The 23,926-nt window shown below is 41.0% G+C and overlaps 1 long non-coding RNA gene across 1 annotated transcript in view; it reads left to right on the top strand.

Annotated features, from left to right (window-relative positions):
- The first annotated feature begins 319 nt into the window (after positions 1-319).
- The window catches only part of LOC112544211 (uncharacterized), a 64,380-nt gene continuing 40,773 nt past the window's right edge, over positions 320-23,926 (top strand). Inside the window, exon 1 of the long non-coding RNA XR_003087533.2 lies at positions 320-504. This is a non-coding gene — a long non-coding RNA (uncharacterized LOC112544211). The remainder of the gene's footprint in view (positions 505-23,926) is intronic.

The following is a 23,926-nucleotide window of genomic DNA, read 5'->3' as shown; positions in this document are numbered from 1 at the left end:
GTAATGGGAATGCCATTGAGTGTGTAACCCCTCCTGTTGGCTAGCCCAGTGGGCGGTTATTCAGCATAGGGGAAGCTTGTGACTTCTTACACCACTGTGGGGGGAGGGCTAGGCCTGAGGTTGCTTGGTGTGCTCTGCGTTGTGTATGTGTGAGTGCACCTCAGACCAGACCCACTCTGACAAACCACCAGGAACAGGCTTTATTCTGTAAAAAACATAGAAGAGGAAAACAGTTCAGCAGCCCCTTCTCTCAGCATGCAGCCTGTGTGCTGCTTCTAGCACAGTCCTTGCTGAGACCCTGCTGGGGGCAGAGGGCACATCCTGGCAGAACCAGGAAGTTCTCCCAACATGCCGCAGTTTGTAGTCCACAACTTGTTCCCAGGGCTGCTGCTGAAACACACTGGACCTTGGGCTACAAGTGGAAAAGGGAAAAGCTAGCCTGGAGATCTGAGAGACTGCAGCAATCACAGGAAGAAAAATGAGAGATTGGAAAAGAGAGGAAAAGTAAGAGGGGATTATATAATCACATGCAAAAAAAACATTTATGGTTGGTAAACTCTTGCTACAAGTGTTAATGATTTTATTGGTATGCAGTTAGCAGCATTTTAAGTGGAGGGCCTGAATGATCACATAAGAAGTGCCAATATAGACTTCTGCTTTCTCTAGCTATCTGTGTGCCAGCATCTGGCCGCAGTGTGGACTGCTACTTATTCTATTGGATAAAGTCTGTTTACTGTATTCGTTTCATTGTCATTCACCCAATACCTGTTAATACACTTTACATTAGTCTAGAAAAGATTTTAGCAAAATCAACAGACATTTTATTAGGGCTGACTGAATACAAAGCTGCTTTTGAATTATAAGCAAAGTGTGATGAATGTACAGTGTCTATAATGAGGAGTGCAATGAGGAGTAACAGTTAATTCGAGGGAAAGGTTTTAAATCGGACTACCACGTATACATGCGGCAAGTTAAATTGGGCGACCAGCATTTTAAAATGGCAATCGGCCACGAATATGCTAATCAAGCGTGGAATATTTAAATCCCGCTCTTCATTGGCAACTTTGGTATGCTTCATTTGCCTCCCTAGTCTGAACTAGGGGGCAAGTGTAGACATACCCTAACAGATGTATTTGGGCATAAGTTTTCATGGGTAAAATCATACTTTGTCAGATACTCACAAAAGTTTATGTCCAAATAAATCTGCTAAAATAAATAACAAAGCTTATGCCCAAATAAATCTGTCAGTCTTTAAGGGCAAGTTGAAATAACTACATGAGTGTCTACACAGCAAACCCGTTATTTTGAAACAGTTTTGAAATAATGAGTGGCTTATTTTGGAGACTGTAAGGGTATGTCTACACTACCCCGCTAGTTTGAACTAGCGGGGTAATGTAGGCATACCGCACTTGCAAATGAAGCCCGGGATTTGAATTTCCCAGGCTTCATTTGCATAAGCGGGGAGCCGCCATTTTTAAATCCCCGCTGGTTCGAACCCCGTGCAGCGCGGCTACACGGGGCTCGAACTAGGTAGTTCGGACTAGGGTGCCTATTCCGAACTACCGGTACACCTCGTTTCACAAGGAGTAACGGTAGTTCGGAATAGGAACCTAGTCCGAGCTACCTAGTTCGAGCCCCGTGTAGCCGCGCTGCACGGGGTTCGAACCAGCGGGGATTTAAAAATGGCGGCTCCCCGCTTATGCAAATGAAGCCCGGGAAATTCAAATCCTGGGCTTCATTTGCAAGTGCGGTATGCCTACATTACCCTCCTAGTTCGAACTAGGAGGGTAGTGTAGACATACCCTAACTCTCATTCTACGAGGAATAACACCTATAGCTCTTTCGGAATAGAGTGTGTGTAGACAGAACAGCTGGAGTTATTTCAAAATAATTGGTCTTCTGCCCTTCCCACAGGGGACCTGCAGGCTTTAAAGGCGCAGACTCAGTGGAAAGGGCTTGTGGCACAAGGCAGGCCCTGACCGCCCTGAGCCACATTGCAGCAGCCTGCACAGCTGTCCCTGTGGCCGTGAGCCACCCTTGTGCTCCGTCCGAGCCCTCCACAGCTGCAGCCAGTTCCCAGGACTCTGTCAGGGGATAAAAGAGGTTTGCATCTTCCTGGTCTGGTGCAGAGATCCTGGACCTCACTGAGGTCTGCGGTGAGAAGGCAAACCTCCAGGATCTCCGCACCAGGCACAGGAATGAGATGTCTGTGGCTGGATGGCCAAGAGCCTGGACACCAAGGGCCACATGCGCACCCAGGAGCAGATGCGCATGAAGATGAAATAGGTCAGGCAGGTCTATGCCAAGGTCAGAGAGCGCAGCTCCTGCTCCAGGGCAGCATACCAACTTCCCCTGACTATAATGAGCTTCACCATATCCTAGAGGGCAGGTCAGTCCTTCCTCCCACCCTGGTAGTTGACTCACAGCTGGAGATGCCTGTCGTCACCCTCCCAGATGGCAGAGATGGGCAGGAGAAAGAGGAGGAGCAATGGACGAGGCCAGCAGGGCAATAATGCCCGCCAGCGAGAAGTCCTTGCTCTCTCTGGAGTTGGTTGCCCCCACCCTGGATGTCTCCCAAGCATTGTCTGATGCTGTGGAAGGCCCATCAGGTGAGTGTCATTAGTTTCCATAGATACACATGGGTGGAGGTGGTGAGCGGCCAGGAGCTGCTGAATGCTCCTCGCTCGGCCTTCTTGATCTGGGGTTTCTGCAGCAGCCTTTGCATGTGGAGTGCCAGTCCAGGGCACACAGACCCAGGAGGCTGCAACAGAGGGCCCTTGTGTTCTGGTTCACACAGTGCCTGGAGAGGCCTGCCTCACTCTTGACACTGAGCTGTGGACATGGAGACACCCAGACGTGCGCGTGCGCACGCACACACACACACACCCCACTGTCTAGGCCTCAGGTGGCCTTGATGGAAGCACAACACCTTCATCTGACCTGAGGTCTTTTGGTCTCGGCTCAGAGATTGGGCTAGGCTTCATGCATGGTGTCTCCTGGGATGACTGCCCTTCTCTTTGTTCTCCACATCTGGACCAGCTGCAAGAGGGGAGCAGTAGAAACCTCCCATGCCATTGTCCCAACCCTGCGAGATCTGCCAGAGTTGGAGAGCCCACAAGGACTTCCAGAGAGAGCATATTGCTACCCTCAGCACTCTGTAGCACTCTCTGGATTGGCAGGAACAGGGACTGAAGGCGGATCTGCAGATGCACCGCGACTCCTGGTGGGAGCTGCTGCAGCAGGGCCGATCCATTTTTATGGTGTTCTATATAGTCCTCGGGCACGTGGTGGCCGCTCCTATGCTGTCTCCCATCCCTCCAGCTTCTGAACCTACCCCCCTCAATGGTCAACGATGGCCCTTCACCCGACACAAGTGCCACTTCCAGCTCCAGCCCTAAGCTTCTCCTCCCACCTTCTTCTCCCTTCCACCTCACCTTCCCCTCAGGTCCTTTCCCCAGTCCCTTCCCAGTTATGTTCACCCCAATAAAAATAAGAGTTGATTGTTTACAAACAAAAAGTGTACTTTATTATCTCTACAGGGAAGGGGAGGGGAAGGATGAAAGGGAGGTCAATGGAAAAGAAAGATGGAGGAAGAAAGGCAAAGAGGGTTAATGCACAGACCCCTTGTGGGGCGGCCCAGGGGAAAGTGTCACTGGGCTCCTTGTGAGAAACTCTCCCTAAGGGCCTCACGGATTTGCACAGTCTCCTGATAGGCCTGCTGGATAACTCAAAGGCCCTGCCGATCTGGTCAGCCTCTGCCCCCCACACTGGCAAGAATGTCTCCCCCTTCCTTTCACAAAGGTTGTGGAGGACACAGCACGCTACCATCACCTGGGAGACATTCTGGTCAACGAGGTCCAGACAGGAGATGAGACAAAATGGTATCTCCCCTTGAGATACCCGAAGGCACCCTCCTCCACAATATGGGTCCTCCTCACCCTGGCATTAAAAAGTTTCTTGATGGGGTCAAGTTGTCTGGTGTAAGGCTTCATGAGCAGAGGGTAGGCTGCGTCCCCCACAACACAGACTGGCATTTCTACATCCCTAACCCTGATGGTGTGGTACAGGAAAAAGGTGCCATCGGGCAGCTTCTGGAACAGGCTGGAGTATTGGAAGACACGTGCATTGTGCACCTTCCCCAACCACCCGATGTAGATGTGGGTGAACTGGCTGTGGTGGTTGATGAGGGCCTTCAGGACCATTGAAAAGTACTTCTTCCGGTTGATGTATTTAGATCTCCGGTGATCGGGGGCATCGATGGGGATGTGGGTGCTGTCAATAGCTCTCCCTCTGCCCCGCAGTTGGGGAAGCCCATGCTGGTAAAGCTGATGATGATAGGGTCTACATCACCCAACTTGATGACTCTGTGCAGCAGGATGGCATGGATGGCCCTCACAGCCTTGTAGAAGAAGACAGAGAATCACAGTGGTGCTGAGACCCTTGGGAGTTCCCCAAGCTCCACCTCTCCCACACACACACCAGAATCAACCCCGACATGCCCTATCACCCATTAGGGCTTTGTGAAGGCAGGACTGAAAAAACTTCCAGGGAGGAGGCTTCCACCACCACCACCACCACACCTTGCCTAGGAAACCCCACTCCAGCAGTTCATTTCACCCCCTCATCCCCCCGCCTCGGGTCAACAGCATGAGAGCACCATACCTGCATGACCATGGCCCTGACAGTTGATCTCCTCATGCTGAACTGGTTCCCAACAGATTGGTAGCTGTCCAGCATGGTGAGCTTTCATATGGCAATGGCAACCTACTTCTGGATGGTGATGGTGAGTCTCATCTGAGTGTCCTGTCACCAGAGGGCGGGGGAGAGCCACTCACAAAGCTCCAAAAAAGGTGTTCTTCCACATGTGGAAATTCTGGAGCCACTGCTGGTCATCCCACTGGATGTATCCAGGATCATCCAGTTCCAGCAGTCAGAAATGGTGTCCAGTCGCCAGACGCAGTGGTGCGTGATGTGCAGGGGAGGGCATGAGTAGCACCTGGAGAGCCAAGAGGAATTGCCCCACAAGGAGCTAGGGGTCTTGTTCCTGCAGGGCCTGGAAGGCAGCCCGCAGAAACTGCAGCAGAAAGTACACTAAGACATATACAAGCCATCATCTTCTAGGTTGCAGGTCCAGCTCCATGTCTAGAGTGCTGAGGTGTCCGCAAGGGCAACCACAGCAGGCAAAGAAAAGGCTTTTGCTGTCCTTCAAGGAGATAGGAAAAGGAGTAGAACCTGAGACATGCCCCCCTAAGCTCGAGCTTCAGGCAGCAACTCCAGGAAAAGAGGGCTGACCTGAAGTGGCTCTGGGTGGCCTTAAATGCAATTCAGCATCCAATGAGTTTGGACACTCTATTTCAAAAGAACACGGCTCTATTTCAATGGACATTTGCTGTGTAGATGCTCTATTTTGAAATAAACAATTTCAAAATATAAATTTCAAAACAGCTTATTTCAGAATACGCATGCAGTATAGACATGCCCTAAGGTGCCCTAAAGACTCCTCAATGTTGTATCGATACTGTTAGTACAGTTGAAAATTAAGTGGATGCTTTGTTTTTTAAACACAAGTAGTTTAATTGAAGTCAATGGGCTATTCATGTGCTAAAGTTAAGCACTCTCTTCAGTGTTTTGCTGGATAAGAATCTATTTCTGACACATTTCCTTTTGGAACTGTCACCTGAGGAAACTTGAAGTACCGGTATTATTCCAACCATTCTCTTAGCTCTAAAACAGGGCTACTCAATACGTGCCCCACGGGCCGCATGCAACCCATGACCCATTTGTTTGTGGCCCGTGATGCAGTTTGGGTTTACGCGAGGCTCAACACGTGGGCCACCAGGGGGAGCTAAAATTAAGATGGAGTCAATGTAATGGTTTTATATTTAGAGACATTTCAGTAGTTAAATTCCTAAACTGTCATTGCTCATTAAAAGTGCTGTCATAAAGGTGGAAATGGGGTAAATATTGCATTTTATTAATATCTGCAGAAGGGACTTAAATGGGGCCTGTGTGTTGTGTAGTCTTGCCCTCATCTTTGTATTCATGCCCATCAGTGTGAAAGAAGCTATTTGCATATATTTGAATATATATTTGCAGGTATATGTAACCAGACTTAAGTTGTGGCCCTTGGCATGTGCCGTGAGTATCATTGTGGCCCCTAGGGCTTCCAAAGTTGAGTAGCCCTGCTCTAAATTGATTATTTATCAATTATCAGATGTGCTTGTCATGCAACAAATTAGGTTTTAGTGCAAAGTGAATTGTTAGTCTACAGCCTCTGCCCCAAGTATTTGATGGCAAATACTAGTATGTAAGTGGTGGAGAAGTCTCTCTGTACCTGCAACTATACTTATTTTAATGTTCAGTGTTTATAAACCCAAATTGCATCTGGACTTTCTCTGAGTTTTAAAAATGTAGCATCTCTCCAAATCAAATCAATGAGAACTTAAATTCCCCAGCAATTAACCAATGTATTAAACTGTTTAGTGCCATTCCTTACATGAATCACTGTGTCCCAGATCCTTGGGAGTCTTCATTAATGTTGAGCCATTCCAGTATAACTTCAAAGTGCTCCCAGCTTCATTGAACACATCTATTCTAAACATCCACCTGCCACCAACTAAGGTCTGGTCCAAACTTGATTCAAGTTGGCTGTAATATTTCCACTGGTTTCAATGGGTTTTGGAATATTAGAGCCTGATCCTAAGTCCTGTTCTAGCCTGTTACGAGTTTTGTGTAGTAAAACCAGGGACGAAGTCTCAAAGTCTAATATATGTAGGAGCACTGGAGGGCAGGATGGGGGTGAGTGGAAGAGAAGTTGGTTCCAAAATACTGTGTGCATCTCCTCTTTTCAAGAAATGCAGTTCTCTCACCTATGATAAATCAGCAGCCAGTACATTTTATCCTAAGCCTGGAATCATCCAGTTCTTGAATCCTGCATTTTCTTTCCCCATAATACCCAAATGCATTCTGATTGGTATTGACTCTTCCTCTTGCAATTTATGCTCTGTCTCCTTCAGCTTCAGATTGCATGGAAAATACCATTCAATTCTGTCACAGCTCAAATTATACTTTTTTTTTAAAGTATGTAATTAGAGAACTGAAACCCACATAATTTTAGGTTAACGAATGTATATGAAACTGTTTGAACTGCATAACTTTAGAGTTACATTTTCAGTAACCCAATGCAAAACTACTCTGCAATGCCATTTTTGTATAGAACATAAAAATGCCCATATTGGGTCAGACCAAAGGTCAGTCTAGCACAATATCCTGTCTTCCAACAATAGTTTTTAACCTGTTCTTTCTCCACTGAGGGATGCCCGTCTCCTTCCCATACTATGCTGCCTAGTGCCGTAGTCTGGGAGCTGACCTTGTCTATGAAGACAGAGGCAAAAAAAAAAATCATTGAGTACTTCAGCTTTTTCCACATCTTCTCCCTCCTTCAGTAAGGGTGCAACACCTTCCCTGACCAACTTCTTATAGCTAACATTCCTGTCAAAACTTTTCCTGTTACCTATCGCATCCTTTGCTAGCTGTAGTTCCAGCTGCATTTTCGCCGTCCTGATTACACCCCTGCATACTTGAGCCATATATTTATACTCCTCCCTAGTCGTCTGTCTAAATTTCCACTTCTTGCGAGCTTCCCTTTTGTGTTTAAACTCGCCAAAGATTTCACTGCTAAGCCAAGCTGGTCACCTACCATATTTGCTTTTCTTACTGCACATTGGAATGGTTTGTTCATGTGCCAGCGACCAGATAAATAGCCTGGTAAAGACTTAAAAAGAAGGTGCTCGTTAAAAGAACAGAAAAGTGTGGGCTTTGGGGCTTCTCTGCTTGTAATGTGGGGAGCCGATACCCCTTTCTTACATCACACCTTTACCCCTCCTATGAGGGAGAGTGGATGATAAGGGCCTGGCAATGGATGTACTGGATGGAAAAGAGGGGGGAGCTGGTGGCATCCCCATGAGTAATTATAGAATAGACAATGGATTATTTGTACTGTACACAATTACCTATTGTATAGTCCTAAACATCTAATAATAAAGTTATGACTTGAATAAATCCATATAAAGTGTCTTCTGTGCTTCTTTCGATATAGCTGGACAACTATTAGCAATGTGGGCTGAGAGGCAGCCTGATCTGGCTGGCTAGAATTAGAAGATGAACTTTCCTCATTCCTGATTTGTAGAAATTGTGTGGCAACCATGGAAAGTTCTGATTTCTCCGTAAAGCAACTTTTTCTGAACCCCTTTAATTATCTGGAAAGGGTTGAAAGTAAAAAAAAAAAAAAAAAAAAAATCAGTTAAAATTAAAGTTTAAATCTAATGTGCATTAAACATTCCTTGTAACTTTATTTTTGATTAATAAAGAAAGTATGTTCTAGCAGAACAGCTTAAAATGGAGAGCTTGCTCATTGTCTGTGTCTATCAAAGTCTTTCTATATCAGCTATTGTTTTAAAAGAAAAAAAAATAGATAAAAATTAAACTGAAGTTGTTGCATTCGGAGATAAAAAATATTTTGCTCAGTCAGGCTTTTATACATTATATGCTCATCTGATTTAGCGAGGAGAATGGTTGATGATTATTTTTAACATCTTAAATCCGAAAGGAAGCAAGAATACCCATTTCTTGAAATATGATTTGCTGATTTTTTCAGAGAAGGTAGTTTACCAGGGGATCCTGTGACAGGAAAATACATGCTGCATTCACCAGAGGACAGGCCGTGCTGTGGTGGCTAGATGGGTGTTCAAATGTTGACTTAAGACAGAGATACTTACACAGAAAAAGCAACAAGACTGTCACCAGACAGTCTAAGGATTTGGGAGGAGGCAGGGAGAGGTTCCGGGCTACATTAAAAAGGTTCAAGTCATCAGACTCTAAAAATAGCTTATGTAGCCTCATTTAGTGAAAATATAGAGTAATGTGACTATAAAAAGCAAGACAAACTACCAGTTGACTGACTCTTTTATGCCATACACATCTTTTAAACTTACATTTGTTATTTTAGGGAAAAAAACCTATGGTAGGCTGAAAAGAAAGCCCACACTGTTTGAGCTTTACTGTTTATTATGTGAAATCAAGGGCTTCTTTACATTGAAGATGCTTAAACCCTTGTGTTTAATGAAGAATAGTTGTGTCAATAAACACAAGTTCGACAGCCTCTAAAATCATATATAATATTGCTTAGCACTTTACAGTCACAAAAAGACTGCACAAACATAAATGTCTGTCAGTTTATATTTATATATATTTATAAGGGAAACTTCTAATGCAACACACATGCTAAAGGATCTATCTTCTCATATTGAGCTACTGTTTGGTTGTTGAAATCAGGCACAATATAGTGCCTCAAAGTGCACTTTATTCAGCTGCTTTTCAATTAAATGCCAAGTTTATTTTCTGCTTGTTAACACTTGTCATTTACAAACAGAGTACAAACCAATAGTGGCCCTATGCAGATCAGTGAGTGCTTAGTTCCAGTATTACACAAGGGTCAAATTGAAATTGACAATTTCTTTGAAAATCTCTTGTTAAAAGCAGACTTGGAGAAGTGAAAGTTGAAACTTTATACTCCTTATATGTACAGTAAGGACAAGCAAGTCTCAAAATGGGTCAGAATTTAGGTTTAGATGGGCTAGTCAGGATTCTGGTTTAGATGTTTTTCTAATGTTCACCCAAACTACCTGAACTTCCACAAACATTTAAATAGTAATAATCACAAGTACAGACTCTTCAGCACTTCTTGCTTCTATCTTTGGCCCAAAGACATTATCACAGGAGCTGCTTCCTTCACAGTATTTTTGCATTTTAGCACCAACTGGAGTTGAGAAGTGCATGAGCATGAATTAGAAAGAAATTGGAAAAAAAAATAACCAGATCCCAGGAATGGATTGTCTCAAGTTTAGAAACACAGGAGATTCAGAAGAGTTCTGAGAGGTTTTTGTTTTGTTTCATTATTTAAGAATTAGTTTGCCCGTCTGTAATGTGTAGTTACCTAAGTACACTTGCTGTAATTTTGCCTTTTGACTATGAATAGCACAGAATATGAAAATATGCAAGTCTCTAAGCCCTGGTCTACACTAGGCAGTTATTTTGAAATAGCTTCCCTTATTTCGAAATAACAAGTGGAGGGTTCACACTTCGGAGCCCATTTTTTCGAAATAACAGGCTTGCTGCATTTACTCATCTCAATTGTTCACCATCAAACTGGCAAATGAAGGATGATTAATGTTAATTCTATACAATTCCTAAAGTATATTTAGGTGTACAGGATGTTATATTGTTTTCAGCTTATTCTTTCATCCATGTATTTACTGATTTGCCTTGAATCATGATTTTGTGTTTGCCTGGCAGTATTTCATTACATTGTCAAAAGAAATAAATAAATAACACAAATCCAAAGAGAGCTAAATTAATGGCCTGTCTAAATGGAAGACTTTTGAATGATTTAATGAATGTATATTTTTGAAAGGCAGTTGATTCAGTACCATGGAATTACCATGATCTGACATTACAGTCGCCATTATAAAGTTGCAAATGGTAACCATTTTTTTTCCAGAAGTTACAAACATTACTTAATTGAAAAAAAAATTGATCTTTTTTGGGGGGAAATAGTGGTATCCTGGTTATGTAGTTGTAATACAGTGTACTTTTTATTGTATAGAGAGAATGAAGTTTTTGATGTCTTTTTACTGATGTTTTTGTCAAAGGAGTTGTAGTAAATACAAAAGAAAACATAGATCAGAACAGTTGGAAATAACATGGAAAGTGCTTTTGTGAATGAAAAGAGAGGCTTCCTTGGGGGTACATAGCTCTGATTAACTCTGCACACTCAAGATCATTGAAATGTGGTAAAGATCAATGCGGCTTCATAGTATGTATGGGTCATATCGGGGAAGAACTGTATTTGAGTATCTAAATTACATTATAGGCTCTGCCTTATTGCTCCAATTCAATTTTGTGACATGCCTTAGCAAGCTGGGAAATGATGTACAGGTGTGTTCCCCAGCCCATATGCACCACACAAGCATATTTTGTTACAGAAGGAACAAAAATACTAAAGTCGCGTAAATTTCGCGGTGGTGCTTAATTTCAGGGCTCCAGCAAGTAGCGGAGTGAGTAATCTTTCAAATGCTGTAGGCCTGGTTTGGATCCATTTGTCTTTGGTCTGACACACAAAGATGGAGGACATGCATTCATTGAACAGAATTAGGTACAGAGAATACTTAAATATGTCTGCTAAACCATCACAGGACAATATAAGGATTTAAAATGGCATTTAAAAGAAGAACACACATCGTAGTGATCTTGGAGATCTGGAGCCACCTTCAGGTTGTATAGAGCAAACAAGTGGATGATGAACATTAGGGTATTGCCCAATTTTCTTTAGTGGCAACTTTGCCATTGAGGTTTCTGTGGAGAGCTGGAGCAAAGACAGGCTATCAGTCTTGGCACCAGCTATTCCCTGCAGGAGGCACAGGCACAGATGAAGGCTTGGATTCCAGGGGAGTTTGTTCTGTGTTCATATCCTTTATATTCAGTTCAATATGAAAGTGCTCTTTTCTAATTACAAGAGATTAGGTGAATTGCTTGAGATATGACAGAGACAAGGTGAGTGAGGTAATACTTTTTTGGACTAAGCGATGAGCTTTTGAGTTGCAGAGAGCTATTCTTCTGGAAAAAGTACACAGAGCATCACATCTAAGTACAGGATTGGTTTCGGCAGACTCATCTCTTGGGAAAATAACACAGCAGGGCACAGATCATGGAATCATATAATCCTAGGGCTGAAAGAGACCTCAGGAGTCATCGGGTCCAGACCCCTGCCTGAAGCAGGACCAATCCCAACTAAATCATCCCATCCATGGCTTTGTCAAGCTGAGACTTAAAAACCTCTAGGGATGGAGATTCCACAGATTATCCAACAAGTTCTTGGAATGTATTGGAGACAATTTTTTACTTCAGAAAGTGGAAAAAGTTACTAAAGGGGAGGCTGTTCTAGATTTGATTGTAAGAAATGGGGAGGAACTGGTTGAGAATTTGAAAATGGAAGGCAGCTTGGGTGAAAGTGATCATGAAATGATAAGAGTTGATGATTTTAAGGAATGTAGAAGGGAGAATGGCAAAATAAAGACAATGGATTTCAAGAAGGCAGACTTTAGCAAACTCAGGAAGCTGGTAGGTAAGATCCCATTCAAAACAAGACTAAGAAGAAAAACAGCTGAAGACACATGGCAGTGTTTCAAAAGGACATTAAGAGTGCAAAAACACATTAATCCACTGCACTGTTCCACTGTAAATACTGGAGAATGAACTTGTTTTTTGAGGGTAAAAAGTTCATTAATACTTTATTATAGCATTTAGACTGAGAATTTTGTGCATAAGAATGACCTAACCCCTTCAGTTACCAGACAGAAAATTTTTATGTTTTTTAAAAAAATCAACCTTAAGTTTACTTTAAGGAAGTCAGATGCCATAGCAACGGGTATAATACAAGAATATAGGTAGACTAGCACAGTCATCCAACATTTTCCGGGTCTTTGGGAAGTGGGGGGTGCAGGAGGTGAGGGCCATGGGCATGCTCCCCCCCACCCACCTGCTGTTCTCCTCCCTCACACGCACAGCACCACCCCCAACCACCCAGGGCCTGTTCTCTCCACTCAGGGCCACCCACCAGCACACCTGAGGTCTGTTCTCTCCCCCAGACAATCCCCTGACCTGCCTCTTGTTCTCTGCCATGTCGTCCCCCCCCCCCATGGACCTCTTGTTCTCCACCATGCTTCCCCCAAGAGCACCCAGGGACTGTTTCTCTGCCCCCTTCGTCCCTCCTTCCCCCCCTCTCCCCCAGCCAACCTAGGGCCTGTTCTCTCAGCTCAGCCCACCCAGAGCCTTTTGTCTTCCTCCACCTCCTCAGCCCACCCAAGGCCTGTTCTCTTACCCTCCCCCCTACTACAGGACACCCTCTCAGCTTGCCTGGGGCGTGTTCTCACAGACACTCTCTCTCTCTTTTTCACTTTATATATGCTGGTCAGAATATTGGAAAAAGCTATTTCAATTAAGCAGAATTTTTTCATGATGTTCAATAGATTTTAACAATTTCCCAGCAAAGAAAAAAACGGAATTCCCATTTTATAGGAATTTAAAAATATATATTTGTTTTAATTTACATGAAGGTAAAATATAATTTTAAAACAGTATTTCCACTTTGCAAGAAATGTTTCTGAGTTTCAACCAGCTCTATAATCCAGGAGTGGGGAACCTTTTTAGGGTGGGGATCACTGATCCACAGAAAAATCAGTTGGGTGCCACACACAAGGGAGAAGCAAAACAACCCAAACAAACCCTCACTGACATGGCCCCTGACTGAGAAGGAGAAAGATGCTCCCCATGTTCCCTCCCACACTACAGCCTAGACGGGCTCCGCCTATTACCTTTTGTGTGCTCCAGTCCTGCGATGGGGCAGTGGGGAGCTTGGAGAACCAGTGCAGGCTCCCCAGTCCCTGAGGGGCAGGAGCCATGAGCCTCGGGGACAGATCCAGGCATGTTGGGAGCCACATCCAGCCCCCTGGTACTTAGGTTCCCCATCCCTGCTATAAACCAAAAGGTAGACATGTCAGATTAAGCAACAATTCAATCAAAGTAGGAGTAAAAGCTATTTGTATTGAGAGTTAGGCAAAAGATCACGGTAAAGTGGTTTTGGGTTATCACATACTATTTTACTAGAAAAAATATGACTCTCAAATAACTGTCAATTTTCAGCACTGGACAAGTTTGTAACCACCCAGGGAAATATAAATACTGATAATCTTAACTACTATTATTGGATTCTGTTGTCACCTCTGACCTTTCACCAAAAGATGGTTGGGTAGATTTTATTATGGAAGTTAGTCAGTGCTGTTCTTTTCTGCTTCTGCAATGAGTTTATTATCCCTTTATCTCTTCTTAGCACTTCTCTGTCAAGATCCACAACACTATGTTGTCCTATCTGAACAAGACCTTGTCATTTTTGGCCTACATTTGTAGAATTAAATTAGATTAAATTAAACTAAACTAATTAAATTAGGGATTTATGCTTAGCTTGGTGAAAATTCTAAATCTTTCTTTCTAACCTCCTGTCTCTCTTGCATTATTGCAAGCCCATTTCCTTTGCGACTTCTTTTCCTGGCCTCTCCATAGTTTCCTTGTTGCATGTAAGCATTGCTGAGTCTGAGGGTTTATGCATACAAGAGAAAGGTGATGCAGCTGGATTTATATGAACTTTCAGCTTCCTCCTCACTTTGCCATGAAATATTACTTTTAATCTGTTGTTCACATAAGGAATGTTGTAAAATGATACTAGGGAAACAACATTATATTACTTTGTATTTGGAGATGCAGGTGATGGGAAACTGGGCAATACTGTTTTAACAATGACACAAATATTCAGCAAGCAAGGGATGATGATGAAACTGCACTGTTTTGTTGAGGAGACACTTCAGTGATCTTCTTTTGGCTTTATTCATTTAAATGATCCACCACCTTCAACTCTGCCAAAGCTTCAGAAGATTGCACATCTTGGCTCTACACCTGCTTAACTTACTCACAGAAGCCAAGAGATCTGGGTTATAAAAATCTTTTTATTTGTGAGCACTGGGCCATACAGACAAAAAAAAGTGGAGTTTTTGTTCAAATGAGTCTCCAAATCCTAGTCAGCTTGCTGAATGGCCGCAAACTGACCCTCCTGGACAACAAGATGCTTAAAACCCACCCTGAAGCTAATGCACTTCTCTGTATGATTAATTTGATGAAATGGGATATGATTTCCACTCAGCAAAATATGGTAAAATATGTTTGCAATTCAAAGGAAAAAAATAAGTTAAAATAACATGCTTGTTCATTGATAATTATTTTTAAATCTTTTCTTTGGTCATGGGGGAGCACCTTTAAGTGATGGAACTATCATTCTCCCAGTGAAGATATCAACAAATGGGCATGTTTACTGGAGTATCAAGGGGACATCAAAAATTGCTCTCTCGTGTAGCCAAGATTTTAAAAAATGACTAATGATTTTTGGGTGTACGATATGAGAAACCTTGGAGGAATCTGACTTTTCAGAATGCTGGGTGTTCAACACCTTCTGACAATCAGAATTCAGGTCGTTTTACAGTGTTTCCATAGACAGCAAGGAAAAATCTTTCAGTTTCTTGTCTTCTTTAGAAACCTGCAGAATCTGTCTGTTTTGTATTCTGAGGTTTCCAGAGTCTGTGCTGCTCAGTTTAAACACCTTTGGACATACTCCACATTTGCCAAAAGTTCCCACACCTTAGATACAGATAGCCTGGTATTTATAATAAATAAATTACCTTTCAATTTACAGTAATAGGTTGGGGTTTTCAAATTAATAAAACACAACTCATGATACCAAATTGCATTTCTTTCCAACCCATCCAAACTATGTTTATTAAAAGAATGTCAAGTATTTGGTGAAATTAAGGATGCTTAAAAGCCAAATAAAGGTGATTATATGCTTAAGAACGAAAAAAGAAAGCATAAATAGCTTCAGTACTGGCAACTGAAGAAATAATAAATTCAGTAGCATGTCTACCAAGTACTTAGTTTTGCAGTTTATCCTTTTTGTCATTGTTAACAACACACATTTCAAATAAAAATGTATTTACTAGTTTTTATTCATTTTTGCATTTATATGTATAAATCATAGGAATTATTCTTGAACAATTAAATGTATGCCATTAAATCTTTCAAATCATTTTGCTGTAATTGTCTCTGCTCCTCCCTTTGGTTGAAGAGAATAAAACACAATTAACAAACTTTAAGTATGAGTCTGAAAAATAGACATTAAAATAGATGCTTTTGCAACATTTAAAATGTGTTTATAGATTGACTAGGCAAGCATATTGCAAACTGAATTATGCTTTCTGAATCAATGAGTTTAAGTATCTGAAATGTCTGTTAAAAGAAATTAGTCTAACTTTTGGTCAGACAAACTTTTAGTGTTGTAAGCAGTATAACTAAATTGTAAAATGTGTGTGTAGGTAGATTATATATATATAATCTTTTCTATTTATGTAGAAGCAGTATTTGAGGTTTAAAATATTCCAGTTGTTTATGTTAAACCCATAGAAGATCCCTGCAAAGGAGACAAACATTTTAAGTCTGTTTATGTGTGTGTGTGTGTGTGTGTGTGTGTGTGTGTGTGTGTGTGTGTGTGTGTATATGAATATTAACTCTAAAATTCCAGCTTTAGTGACCTACTGCATCATAAAATTTTGCTGATTTTGTCCATCATTTAGAACAATATTTTCTATTGTATAATATTAATTGTATACTGTAATTAATTCATAGGATTTGATTATTATGTTTCTTGGAAAAGAGAGATTTCTGGGTTTGCTACAGTAAAATGTGCAGTAGTGACCTATTTCATTATAGATTTCATATGCAAAAATTCATTATATATACTAAACTTGTTGGTCACATCTGTTGCCTGCACATGTTCAAGAATAGTTTTTTTTTTTCAGGCATTATTGTACACCTAATTTTAAGTCCCTTGAGATGTTATCTCCTTCAACAGCTTGGTGAACAAATATTTGTAAACCTCCTTCCAAATGAAGTGTTTTTCAGAAAGGTGGAAGTGGTAAGAAACCGTTAAACCAGTGGTTAAAAAGGTAGGTGTCTGTGGGTATTGATGGGAAATAGTCGTTAGGGGAAAGCTGCATCGCCACACAGGAAGCAGCATAAAACTCTTGAAAGCATTTCTCCAGCTGTGGCGGAAGAACAATTTACACAGCAGAACTTGAAAGTCACAGATCTTCTACTTCATTTCTATCTGAGAGCATCCTTCCAGAAAAGAAAGGCTGATTAGCTGCAGTCATTTAACAGCTTTCAGAAAAACACATAGCGTCTTCACGGAAAAGACTGGTTTAAGAGCGTGGAAACAATAAGTGATGTGTACGTATGCACTTCTGATAAACCAAATGAGCTTCATGTTTTGCAATAAAATGTTACAAACCTTCATATAAAAATAGTATGATTTCAATTTGGTTTTATATTAAAACACATGGCATCAGCATATTGTTAATCCCCTTACAAAAAGTAGTAGCAACTCAAATCACCATAGAATAGCTATTGAAAATACTTTGTGACCACTAAGTAAATTTTCTTCCCCCCATGCTTTAACACTCTCCTTCAGGGTTTTAGTTACCATATTATTGGCAGAGGACTGGACAAGATTCTCCTTTGATCTGAGTCATTCTATTGTCTGGAAGGGTTGTGGTTGAGTGACTTATGGCACTTGTTCCCCAGACCTATAAGTTGATCATGCTTCCAATCTCTGCCAGCTAAAGAGCTAAAAGGGAACAAAAGAGATTGGGAGAGACATGGCAAGTAATTCATCTGTCTGAAAGGTACAAATACCAAAAATGGAAAAATTTCATTTTGGGTGTGCCCAGGGGTGTACCCAGAATATAATTAAGGAAGGGAAAATTGAGGACCCATATTAGGATAATCTTTGCCAGTGAAATATATTAGATCTGTGTTTTTCAACCTTCTTTATAAAATATCCCTTAAAATTATTTTTGTACCATTGCAAAAAATTTATTTAAATAACTTAATCGTAGCCAGGTGGGCAATGAAATTTTTGGGTGTTAAAAGTACAAAAATAATAAAGCGCTGTAAAACTTAAAACAAAAATTCAGTTTTTCTCCAAATTTCAGTTGTGTTGATGTACACCCTGAGACTTCTCTCAAGTACCCCTAAGGGTACTTGTACCATTGGTTGAAAAACACTGTATTAGACTATGGAATAGTTTCTGAAAGACAAGTGGTGGGAACCTTTTAATATCTTATTTGTTTTAAAAAAAATCTCTTGAACTTCTTTATATTACTGGGATAGACAAAGCACTATAACAAGAACAGTAGCAAATAATCCAACGTTAACATGGGAGAGAGGGCAAAATAATTTCATAGCTATTTTCCATAGTATCTAACAGTAAAAGTAATGCTATGAGCATCAACTTTTATCTAGTGCACTGGCATCAGCAGAAGCTGGATAATTTCAGACCACCAAAGTTTTACATGATGCATCTTTTTCTTTCTTTGTTTATGTAGTACCCAAAAAAATGTAGCCCCCTGTCCAGAGAGCTCAATTTTATGTTAAGTATAAAGCTTCTGGTAAACTGACTACAATTATCACTCTTGCTATTTGCTGTTACTTCCTGTGCCAGCTGTGTTCCTTCTGTGGCTATCTCAGTTGTCAAATTCTTTCCTGCTAGTGACATTGATACTCTGTGTGATAATCCTTGTGGGGAAATTTTTCAATGGCATCTAAATCCTATTTTCAAAAATGACTTTGGTACTTTAGGAGTCTCATTGAAAATGCCTAAGTCGCTTTTGAAAACGGACCATATCCAAAATCCCATGAACACATTTGAAAAATGTCCCCTTGTTTGTAAGCCCTATTAAGGTGACTGAACATATGACAGAAATATATATAACAGACTCAATATTCTTTCAATTTTCAGTAAAACTATACATCCTAGTTTTAGTTAAACAACCAGTGCAGAAAGGGTAGAGCAGATAGCTGGACTAATGCTATTTTATGAAATGCATGTATGAGCACTAACAACTCCCTACATTTTCATAGTTTTGAAAACTCATCATCTCACTGCATATTGGTTCAGAAAGCAAGCAGTCAGAATGACTTCTGAGAGCAAACATCAGATGCCACATGATTCTAGAGAGTTAACATTCTAACAGCATAAATAACATAATATTAATATGTGGATACCTGTCAGTAACTTGCAGGAAAAATGATTGTCCAGGCAATAGGACTAACAAATTTGGTGGATAATTCTGATAAGCCCACAGCAGGGGTGGTCCTAAGATGAGGGCCTTAGCCCTAGAACTATAGAGATTCAGGTGTGATTTCCTGTTCCAGCACAGCCTTCCTGTGTGATCTTGGGTGGGTCACTTAGCCTCTCTGTGCTTCATTTCCCGATCTGTAAAACTGGGAAATGAGCACTGCCATACCTCATGGAAATGTTCTGAGGATAAATACATTAAAAGTTGTGAGGTGCTCATATAAATACCTACTCTCTACTGTGCTGGACAGCAGTGCACAGTCATTGTGATTGTGGAGAACAGAAGTTTCTGGGGTGTGAGGAAATGCATTGGGGTTGCTGTTGCTATGGCATTTAGAAGTCCGCTGCATGTGCTAAAACTGCTCCCAAACTGCCAGATGGTGTGAAAATTCACCAACAGCACCATGCAACACTTCATTTAGGAGGTTCTTAATCCAGTACTAAGAAATATAGGTGAATTATAGCACTACTCAGAGCACAAGGTTCTTGTTGTCCCTTCCACAATGGCAGTGTGGTAAGAGCTACCAGCAACATTACCCTCAAACATCTGTGCCTTAGCCTTGGAAAAGATGATACTGTAGAAATGAGCATCCTTCTAAAAGGAAATGATAACAGTCCACAGTTCTGGCAGGCTGTAAAAGCAAGAAAATTTCTGAAATTCTTCCAAGAATAATGACTTGTATCCCAAGACAAACTTATTCAGGATGCAGGTTACCAGATGGATTTCTACATTCTCTGGGTTAGAGAAATGGTTTGGAAAAAAAAAAGACAGTCATTACACACTATGTCATTCTGAAAATGAAATTGATAGATCATTCTCACTTCTGGAGCAGATGCTAATGGAAAGCCTTATGAGTGTGCTCAGACTGTTTGAACAGACCACTAGAGAGCTAAGTGCTGAAACAAGATGGCTTAGCCAAGTCACAGGCCCAGTTCCTGTTTTGTGCTGATTGATGGATGACTTCCAGCAGAAAAGAAGACATCCAAAAAAAGAAATCTCATTTGTTGCCAAAACCATTTGAGGAAAAAAAAATCTCAAAAACCTCAATTTCATCTTTCAGGATTAAAAGCACGTCTTGCCATTTTGTTGGAATCTTGATTTAATATTCCTAATCTTGTTCTTGACAGTGGAAAAGTTCATACTGGACTTTGGCCATTTGGAGCTTTCTTTCTAAGAATGACAGTAGTACATTTGCTTCATCCTCCTGTAGCTACCGCTGTTCCTACAAATGCTACTTCAGTCATTGTCCCTGGAGGTATACATATGCATCTTTTTTTTTTTTTTGCTAAAATAGAAGCAAGAACAATACACAGCATTTCTTGCATTTTTTTTTTTTTTTTTTTTGCTATCATAAGTACATACAATATTGAACCCAAGTTTAATCAGAAATTTGATGCTTTTGTTTGTTGGCAATCCAAGCAAACCATCTGGCTAACGTATGTGGTAATTATCTTGAATTCCTTCCCACTAATTTGTCATCTGAAAGGGGGAAAATAAGTGGTTGGACCTTAATTTTATCAAACAGCTCATACTTGTATCCCAAAGTCAGCACTATAGTTTGCGTCTCAGTCAGATGATTCAATTTCCACTTTTTGGTATTTGCTGACTTCAAGTGGTATCAGCAGTGCTAGTCATTGAACAAAAAAAATTGATTTAAATGTTTTGGAGCGGTATGGTTGGTCTGTGGTTTCTGTGATTGTATTAGTTATTTGTGGGGGTTTTTCCTCAGCGTATCAAGCAAATAGCTTTTATATTCTGAATTGTTCGTCAACTCTTCAGAAACTATTTGCTATTTTTGGAGTGAAATTGGTTTTCTGCTCTTTGATTGGATGAATGAAACAGGAGGAAAAACAGGCTGAATAGTGAAAGTGAATGATAAATAATGATTACTTTATTTCCAGTACAAGTTTGTGACGTTTTTATAATTTGTAAATACTTTAATGAATAATGATGGTTGCAATGGAATATGACCCCAAGAATATCAGTGAATCATATGTGAGTTATTTGTCTTGTGAATATATTAATTAATCTTTATTTTCATTTGATCAGCTCTCCTCAACTTTCCAAGGTTTTCTCAAAACATTTGTTTAGGCTACATTGTTACTATGATATCATAACCTACTCCACCAGCTAATAATTTATCACTAGCTTTAAGCTCCATTCTCCAACAGCCTATTTTAATGGCCAGATTCTGATACAGATATTGAATAATAGCTTACTCCACAGATAATCATGCTAAAATCAATGGGATAATTAGTGGAATAAGGTGTTCTACAGCATGAGTTATGAGTAAAGGTATCAAATTATAATGGCCAAATTTTTATTAACTTGTGCATGTGTTAAGTGATGTCCTTTTCAGTCCACTTCATTCTTTCGTTCTTTCCTTCTTGTGTGTGTACTGAAATCAGTATATCAGTCAATAGGAGATTGAGACTGTTAGATATAAATATATTAATCTTGTTACTGTATCACCTAAAAAACCTAATAATTAATATAATACTCTTACCAGAGTTTATTACAATCTAGTCTATCTTGAACTAAAGCACCTTTGTATCCTTATATTCAGAAGGAGATGTGGGATGCAAGTAAGAATTTGGGAAAGCTTTGTATAGTTTCCTTGAACTTCCACTCCCTTATATATAAAATATCAGGAAATCCCTTGCTGGTGCCCATTGTCTTGCTTTAGCTTTTAGTAATTCTTGCTCAGTAAACTGGAAACTAGTAACTTTTATTTACTTAAAGTACTTCACTGATTGAAGTTAAATGTAATTAAGCACCATATAACTAGTCTTGAAAGTTGAGAGGATGTAGTAACTTTTCCTGTGGGTGTGACTTCACTTCAGGCTATGGCCCAGGTATTGCTACTCACCACACATCCATCCAAACAGAAAAACTTCTAATAAGTTAACCCTTTAAGCCCAGACTAGCAGACCAGCTGAGGACATAGCTTTATGTTCAAATTTCATTTTATCCCAGACTGGCAACTTGCCTACTTTTTTTTCAGTGAGAACTCACGCTGTTGTTTTTTTTCTGTCCAGTCCTCCAGTTCTAAGAGAACTGTATTTGTTTTTCAGCTCTTGCCCTGCTTATTTTGCACTGGAAATCACCATTTTAACCCGAAATTTACCTGCTGTATTTATACTGAATTTCATAGCATTTGAACACAGATGCTGTCCAAGAAATCCTCTTCCTAGATCATTGCCTGGTGGCCAGAAGCTGACACTAGCCTTCTGGCAAAGGTGTGATGTAAGATTAGTGTCATACTTTAGGGACTGCACCCTCTGAAAGCCTTCCAGTGGAGGAGGTTGAATGGATGCGATCTCAGAGTATGGAGCAAATCTGTTCTATAGGATATTCTGTAAGAATCCAACCCATAAGACTCCTCCTCATGGGTATAGAATTTTGTGGTGGGGATGTTCCACCACCAATAACTATGCATTTAAGACATGCCCCCAAACTTGGGAGAAGTTACAATTAAACAAAACTGCAATTTCATTGGCATCAATGGGATCTGAAGGTGTTTAGCATCTGGGAAAATCAGGTACACTGTAATTAGAATTTTTTAACAGAAGATGCAATTTATTGTTTTATTGTTAACAACAGCGGTAAAAAGTGTACATATAGAGAGATGTTTTAGTAAACAGTTTATACCAAAGTTAGCACCAACTTATTGGAAGAGTTTCAATAACAAGGGTGAACATTTTTTCTCTTTTGGCATTTGGATGATCCATATGCTAAGGAAGAAGATGAAAATCGTCTATATTTATGCTGACCGTACGTCCTGGAAAATCCGGGACTGTCCTGATTTTAAATACTCTGGGCCAGTGCCCCATCAAGTAGAGCAATGTCCTGGAAACCCCTGCCAGACATTCTACTACTTGATGGGTCACCAGCTTGCAGGAAGAAGTGACCAAGTCCATGCACTGCTGTTGCTCATGGTGCAGTGTAGCAGCAACAGCACCCTCCTCCTTGCAGAGTGCATAAGTGGCTCCATTGGAGCTTTATTGTGGAGGCGGGCTTCTGGTGGCATGTGGTTTCCAGTTATTCTGCCACTCGCTGCCCCAACATCACATAGTCTCTCCCTCCCTATGGTGGACTGCCTTTGCAGTATAACATGTCCTGTTTAACTGTGTTTTCCAAAGAAGATGCTTTTAAAAATAACTTAGCAAAAATGAAAAACACACACGTTAAACACAGCTTTTTCAAGATTATTTCTGAGAGAAATAAAGCTATGTACTATCACATTTAAGGTGAGTAGTTTTCAGGAAAAGCACAAGTGTTTGTGTGACAATCAGACACTGATTTAGCATTTGTACATTCTTTAACATAATCATTTAGACAGCTTGTCACTGAAAAAGTACACAAAGTTCCACTTCAAAGGCTCACTTTTCTGCAGAGGAAAAAGTGTGTACTTAACTTGGGAATTATTCCCCTTCTGTAAACTGAATAAAAATTCTTGGGTCATCTTTTAATGGTTTGTAAACTATACTTGTAAATGAATCCCCTTCCTTCCCAACATGCATCCCTCACCCAACCCAATTTTCAATAGGGATAAGCATTGGCTCTTCAACTTAAAAGCCCAGATTTCCATGTTGAGAGCTAAGAGTGTGATGGAGTGCACCAGCCCCACATGGGGAACGCTAGGCTTAAATAGGCTCACCTGGCTGAAGAAGTCCTGCCCCCACAGCCTTGCAGGGCATGCTCAGACTTCAGCCCATGTATAAAAGCCTGGAGAGAGGCTTGATCAGGGCTGGCTTCTGAGGAGGCAGGAGGCACTGCTGGAGTGCTGACAGGTGAACCACCAGAGGGACACACATGCCCCAGGCAAAGTTGGGGAGGAAGGAGGTGCTGCTAGAACTCCTGCAGGCGAACCACCAGAGAGACTAGCCATGGAATCCAGCCAGCAGGACACCAGTGCTATAGAAGGACTGGAGAAAGGACCCTGGAGGGAATTCAGCTGAGTACGATAGGAAGTAGCTCTGGGCAGGAGATTGAGTTGAGAAGCTCAGCATGTTGTGTAGGATTCCTTGCTGAGCAAGAAGTGGCTGGCGCCTCTGCTATTAGGGCTTTGG

Source organism: Pelodiscus sinensis, chromosome 9 (assembly GCF_049634645.1).
Source record: "Pelodiscus sinensis isolate JC-2024 chromosome 9, ASM4963464v1, whole genome shotgun sequence".
Taxonomy (NCBI): Eukaryota; Metazoa; Chordata; order Testudines; family Trionychidae; genus Pelodiscus; species Pelodiscus sinensis.
The sequence above is the reverse complement of the archived record's forward strand: the minus strand, read 5'-3'. Positions and strand labels throughout refer to the sequence as shown.